Raw genomic sequence first — 7360 nt, forward strand, 5'->3', positions numbered from 1 at the left:
AAAGAAGGACAGAAGCTAGCTAGCTAGCTAGCTGTTTGGGCTGAGACGGTGACGGCTCCATGGATAAGAGCACTTGTTGACTTGAATTCAAGGAAAAGTCTGAGTTTGCCTGTGTCCATCTGTAACCCTAGAATTGTGTGGGGAAGCAGATGAGAGTAACTGGGCTTGCTGGCCTCCAACCTAGCTTCTGGTTCAATGAGAGACCCTGTTTCAAGGGAGTAAGTAAGAGAGTGCTAAAATAGGACACCTGATGTCATCTTCTGACTTTTGTACCTGCTCACATACGCACCACCATTTACAAAAACACACAAAAATACACACACACACATACAAGTGTGGGACATACCTACATACCTTGCACATTTTCTCACATATACATATAAATGAAAGTGGACAGACAAACAGATGGAAGGACAGTTAGAAGACAAACAAACAGAAAGATAGATAGATAGATAGATAGATAGATAGATAGATAGATAGATAGATAGATAGAAACTCTATTACCATCTTTAAAAGATGCTGGACCTTGATTCTCTAATTAGTAGAGATAAAATAGTAACATGAAACTTTATCATCTGCTCTTCTATTCCTGGATGGTGTGAACCTGGAAGAGTCCTTTAACTTCTATGATACCATAATTAAAGAAAAACCATTATTGATCCTCATGGTATCATAAAAAGATGATGCACAGTTTATTTTAACTTAAAATAGGTAAGTCAGAACATTAGTATTTGCAAGTAATACCACATCTCTCAGGCTACCTAGCTATCATCCAACCACTCCAATAAATAATCCATAATGTATCATTACTGCTAATTGTAGTGTTTATAAAATGTGATGACAATTTAAAAACATTTGAGAATTCAGTTTAAGTACATATCCTTCAAGAGTTGGATAATTTCTATTTTTGAAAATAATTAACTGGATGACAACTTCAGGGACTTTACTGAGCTTTTAGATGACAACTTCAGGGACTTTACTGAGCTTTCCAAGAATATAATTGGTAGTTTTAACACATGGAATGTGTGCCCAATTCATCAAATGACCCCCAAATAAATGAAATAATTCAGCTGCTCTAGTAAGGATAATGGCACATGATGTGCTTAAGAAAACTTTAAAAGCACATGACTTACCTAGCAGGAGCGATGGAGTATGGTTGTATAAATGAATGTGCTAACAGCCACTGACAGTGATGACCTCATACAAGGCAAGACCGGGATCCTCTTTTGTCCATTCATAGTCTTATTAATAAAGGAGTTTAAGAGTCAACTCGAATGGAAGCACCAGGACAGTTTTATAGAGGTTGAAGAAAAGCTGTGCAGGCCACACCTACGGTGCTATAAAACCTTAGCTCCTTCCAGAGGAAAATGGAGGAGAAAGGGAAAACCGTGGAGGTCAGACACAAGGCCAACAGGCAACCATTTGGGCAAAGGGGGAGATTCTAGAGAAAGAGTAAGGAAGCTCAAAATGTTATGCATGGAGGTGAGGGAACCCAGAGTGGTTCCCTCAGTAATAGCATGCTACTACTAAAAGAGAGAGAAGAAAAGATTAAGTTATGTTTTTCTGAACTATTCAGATAAGCAAACAGGCAGGACTGTATGAGCCTATATGGCTTCAGCCTTTAGGTTTCTCCTCTAGGGTTGGAGATTTGGGGGGCAGGAGGGAGTCAGTATCTTGCTGAAGAACTAGTGATTCTGCCCATCTCTTTATCATGACATAAGGTGAGCACACCTCCCTTGCCACCATGACTGACCCAGCACTATTAGGTCTTCACCAGGCCGGAGACCTTATTTACCAGAGGTCTTTCCACTTGCTGACGCTAACAGAGGCATTGAACATCAGTTAACACGTTTTATAGGAACACAAGGTGGCAAAGTTAAGACAGAAATCTGATTAAAGGGAGCTAACATAGTTGAATTCCTTTTAAAGCAGTACAGTGTAACAGGCAACCACCAATAGTAACTCCAGGCTTGCAGCAACAGAGTTCTTTTTCATGTTTACCAGTCTGTAGCTTATCTGCTTCTGGATGAAATAATTTAGGTATTGGCTCAAAGCCATAGTATAGGTTCAAGCCTGTTCCACACATGGCCCCCACCACCTACCCAACCCTACCCCCTGTCTCTGGCTTATAAAGATCAACACTTAGGATTCTTTTTCTTGTAACAGATCCCAGAAAATCTGCACCAGCATATTTAAACCTTTGCCTCCCTCACATGAACTAACATTGCTTTGGCTAATGTAGGTCATATGACCAAGCCTAATCCCATAGGATGGGGAGTCGACTTCGTCTAACACGAGAGGCTACAAATCACAAGGCACAAAAAAATAAATTAAGAAGCCAGAAATGCACATTAAGGAAAATAATTTACTCTCCCACACACAGGTACGAAAGATAAAATTGCAAAATTGAACTACACTATCCTTTTTATAGTTTCCTTCTAAGATAGCAACTTTTAACAATGTATCTTGTGTACATATCCATGATTATGTTATAAACACCATTAAACTCTAAGTCACTTAATTTTATCACCCAGTTGTAGCATTTTATAAAGGCTTTTCTCCACCTTACTTTCATCACTAAATTTATCTCTACTAGCTCATCATTAGAGGCACCATTGTGACTTCCTCAAATTCATTACTAACAGATTTAAATGGGTTAGAGTCTTTTATAATTATAACCAGTCCTTTACAAATTATTGTGTATGTGTCCATGAAAATGTCATTTGTATCAACAATATAAACTGTGCAAATATTTATATTGATAGAATAAGTACAATGATGTAGTAATGTTGGTTCAAAGATAGTGTGAAATTTACAGGTCAACTTCATGCTACAATCATAAGAAGATTTTATGTTTCAGTATGGCTTGCTCTTTTTTATAGAATTTTATATATGTTTGATATTTTGTAAAAACTGGCAAATGAGGGGCTGGAGAGATGATGGCTCAGTGATTAAGAGCACTGACTGTTCTTCCAGAGGTCCTGAGTTCTATCCCCAGCAACCACATGGTGGCTCACAACCATCTGTAATGGGATCCGATGCCAGGTTCTGGTGTGTCTGAAGACAGTGACAGTGTACTCATATACATACATTAAATAAATAAATCTTTCTAAAAAACTGACAAATGAGAACATAGTGAGAAAAGCTGGAGATAGGAACAGATGTCCAATTAAGTTTAAAGATGTGTGTGTGTGTGTGTGTGTGTGTGTGTGTGTGTGTGTGTGTGTGTGTGTGTGTGTAAGGGGTTTTCTACCTTCACTGGCTATCCTGAAATGCACTCAGTAGACCAAGCTTACCTTGAAATTGGAGATCTGCCTGCTTCTGAGCATTGGAAAAAAGCATGGGCTACTACTACCTGGCCCTCCCTTCATCTTAAAAGCAAGGGGAAGGCACTGAAGGGTGCTCTCCAGAGAGAACCTGTTCATTATACTGCTTTCAAAAGATCACTCTGGTTGCTGCACAGAATATGAACAAAATGGACCAGTAACAGATCATGAGAAAGCATATAACGCTGAAACAGACCATCTATTCCCTGCTGCACTCTCCAAAAAAAAAACATGTCTGGAGGACCCAGAATCAGTTCCATGACCTGCTGGCAAGTCCACAAGCTGATGTCTGCCGCAGGTGCTCTTCCCTTCAAACCAGCCTTGCAGTCACATGGTTATGAGCACTGAAGGGTCACAGGGATTGCCATGGAAATCTCATGATGACTTGGAACTGGCTGGTTTTGTCTGTCAACTTGACACAGGCTGGAGTTATCACAGAGAAAGGAGCTTCAGTTGAGGAAATGCCTCCATGAGATCCAGCTATAAAGCATTTTCTCAATTAGTAATCAAGGGGGAAGGGCCCCAAGTGGGTGGTGCCATCCCTGGGCTGGTGGTCATGGGTTCTATAAAAAAGCAACCTGAGCAAGTCAGGGGAAGCAAGCCAGTAAGAAACATCCCTCCATGGCCTCTGCATCAGCTCCTGCTTCCTGACTGCTTGAGTTCCAGTCTTGACTTTCTTTAGTGGTGAACAGCGTTGTAGAAATGTAAGCTGGAAAAAAAAAAAAAGAAAAGAAATGTAAGCTGAATAAACCCTTTCCTCCCCAACTTGCTTCTTGATCATGATGTTTGTGCAGGAATAGAAACCATGACTATGACAAACGCCTTTTATATAATGGACACAATGAGATTGTATTATTTTAATATGGAGATATTAAGATATGATTTGATAAAGTATATACAACAGAAGCAAGCATTATTAAAGTAGAATTCAGTGTTCCATGACAGTAAATGGTACCTAATATCTTTTATACTTTATAGACAAGGTACAGTTATTCCAACAGACAATGAATCAAATGCTCATTTTTAAGCACACATGAAACCAAATGTAACACATGCATTTTCCTAACTAAATTGTATATACAGATCGCTAATTTATAACTAAAATACTCTTCGATATTAAAGCTCCATCATCATGCTTGGTAGCAAGGGTACATATCTTCCAAGCCCTCTGGCTGGCAAGAGAACAACAAAAACAAAAAAATAAAAAACAAAAACAAAAACAAAACCCACGTTTTTATATGTCACTGGCAGAGAAATACCGGTATCTCACTGCCTGAAAGGATTGTTTTACAATTAAAAAACTATCCTATAAAAAAAAAAACCAAGGTAATAGTAACTGGTGATTATAAGTTGTTGACTCTTCCGACACCTGCAGATCTTGTCTGTTGGATCTGGGATCTGAGGACCTGAAAGAATGGAGCATACTACAGCTGTCGACAAACTTACTTCAGTTTCAGGATACTTTTATACACAGATGTAATATAGAAAACAATGATCCAAACAAGGTTGTTTAGAAAAACATGATCAAACATCGGTAAGCACATTAAATATTAACAGAGCAGCCCTTTCCCAGATCTTTCTCAGGACAAACCAATTTAAACACAGTTGCCTGGAACTTGCTGTAGATTCTATGTGGAAATGCATGAAAGTGAGTCACGAGGACATCCAGGGTACACTGAGAACAACAGATTGGGTTTTATGGCTATGATGTGACATCCAGCAAGAACAAACATGTCATATACATTGAATGTAAATCTTTGTCACAGGAGGCACAAAATCATGTCCAAGAATAGTCCAGGGAACAAAGTGCACCTGAAGTAAAAGCCCTCTGCCTTTTCAGGAGGCTCTCTCACAGTTCCCAAGACAGTAGCCACCATGCTCTCACAGTTCCCAAGACAGTAGCCACCATGCTCTCACAGTTCCCAAGACAGTAGCCACCATGCTCTCACAGTTCCCAAGACAGTAGCCACCATGCTATCACAGTTTCCAAGACAGTAGCCACCATGTGGCATTCTTCTAGCCATTCTGACAAAAGTTAAGTGCATACTATGGCTCAAAGGAGACATGAGTGTTCTGTCCATGAAATGTTGCTGCATACATTAGACGTCTCCATTTTTAAAGGTTGCATATACTCTTTACCTCACGCCATACACAAAAAATTTAAATTTTAAGTCTAAATTTTAATGTTAAATCAGCACTTCTAAATACCACATGAAAATTATTTTCATAACTTGGAAATAAAAAAATGTCTTTTGATTAAAGATTAATTAATTTAATTACCCTGAGTCTAGCTATCACCTTCCACCCTGCCTTAGCACATTGCTAGATGTAATCTATAGTAAATGTCAGGCACTGTGTCAGGCATTTGAATATCTGTGTGTCTTTTTGTTTCTGTTCTTGGATCTCATGCAATCAAGGAAAATCAGTTCCCTACTTAGCTTTCTGAGCCTGTCATTTCCTCTGCCATTGTGTTTTCTCTATGGTTTGGTGATCACAGTACTTCTGATGATTGCTGGCATGCTACTATGTAGTCATGCGCTTGTTAGCTCCTAGTGTGCTCCTAGCTTTACTGAATATTTTAGCTTGTTCATTTTCTTTCTTTTCCATACAATAGACTTTTTTATTACTATTAAATAATTCAAACATACAAAACTGTATAGAGAACACTATAACAAATACCTTCAATAATTATCTTGGTAAATGAAAACTGAGTCTTTACAAATGGAATTTCTGCCTCCGTCAGTTTTAAAATATTTTTCTACACCATTTTCTTTGAATCTCTGTACCTTTCTTTTGTGAATGTTCAATCACAAATGTACATGCATATTATATATGAAGGGACATATTGTGTTTACATGTAAAATGGTACATGTAAAAGGTACCTTTTTGATAGTTAAGGGTCCTGAGGTGGTGAATTCAACATATTTTGGTTGGGTTGAGTTGAGTTCGGTTGAGTTGGTTTGGGTTGGGTTGGGTTGGGTTTGCGGTTACCTTGGCCCAGTGTAATAACAAGAACCTTAAGTGATAGAGACAAGAACATCCAAGTCAGAAAGTGAAAGTTACAGTGGAATGAGGGGTTGGATTTGTGGGCTAGGAGCCAGGCAAAGAAAGCTGGTTCCTAGGAGTGGAAACTGGAAAAAGGAAGAAAGTAGGTTCTCCCTTAAAGTTACTACATCCCTCTGACATGTTGATCTTGGAATCACCACCTCCACTGTGTCGATGTATGAGAATTGAAGCCACATTTCTGGTAATTTGTTATAACAGCAAGAAGAAACTAAAAATGCAGAGAAGAACTGTCATGCCATGTGATCTGGTGCTGTATAATACCGTGCCCATTGTTGCAATTTAGATCTTGAATGTCCCTTGAAGTTCTCTTTGTTATAAAGGCTTGACTACCAGCCTGTGGCAGCATTGGGGAAGAACCTTTAAGAGAGGGACCTGACCGGAGGAAGTTAAGGCACAGGAGCTGTGCCTCTCAAAGAGACACTAGATAGCTAGCTCCTCCCTCTCTCTACTTCCCAGATGCATGAGGTAAGAGAACCCTTTACACATTCCTACCATGACAATTCCAGAAGCTGTGAGGTCAACCAATGGCTGACACTTCTGAAAACCGAGCTTTTGCCTTCTTGAAAGTTGACTAGCTTGGGCATTTTGTCACAGTAATGGAAAGCTGAGATTAGCAAAAATCCTGTGAAGCCTCAGTGGTGAACACCCTACATATGAAAATTAAACACTGCTGGGTGAACCCTTTTGGCAGCCACAAATAATAGTAGCCATAGATCAAAGCACGTGGATAGGAATCTAAGCTGGAGGAAGTGAAGCTGGTTGCGGTGGTGTGGAAGGAAGCTCTGCACACGGTGTGTCCCACTTCCTCTTCACCTCTCCTTCCTCTGTACTGTAGAAGACTCCATTCCTGAGCCAGGCCTTCAGGAGCAGATGTGCCACAGACCGGGGTTTCTTACGGGATCCCTTGTTCCACGGGACTAGGGATTCTGGCCAGGTGGGCACGGGATTTGGCTTTGACAAACAGACTA

Source organism: Mastomys coucha, unplaced genomic scaffold, assembly GCF_008632895.1.
Source record: "Mastomys coucha isolate ucsf_1 unplaced genomic scaffold, UCSF_Mcou_1 pScaffold21, whole genome shotgun sequence".
In the NCBI taxonomy this organism is placed as follows: domain Eukaryota; kingdom Metazoa; phylum Chordata; class Mammalia; order Rodentia; family Muridae; genus Mastomys; species Mastomys coucha.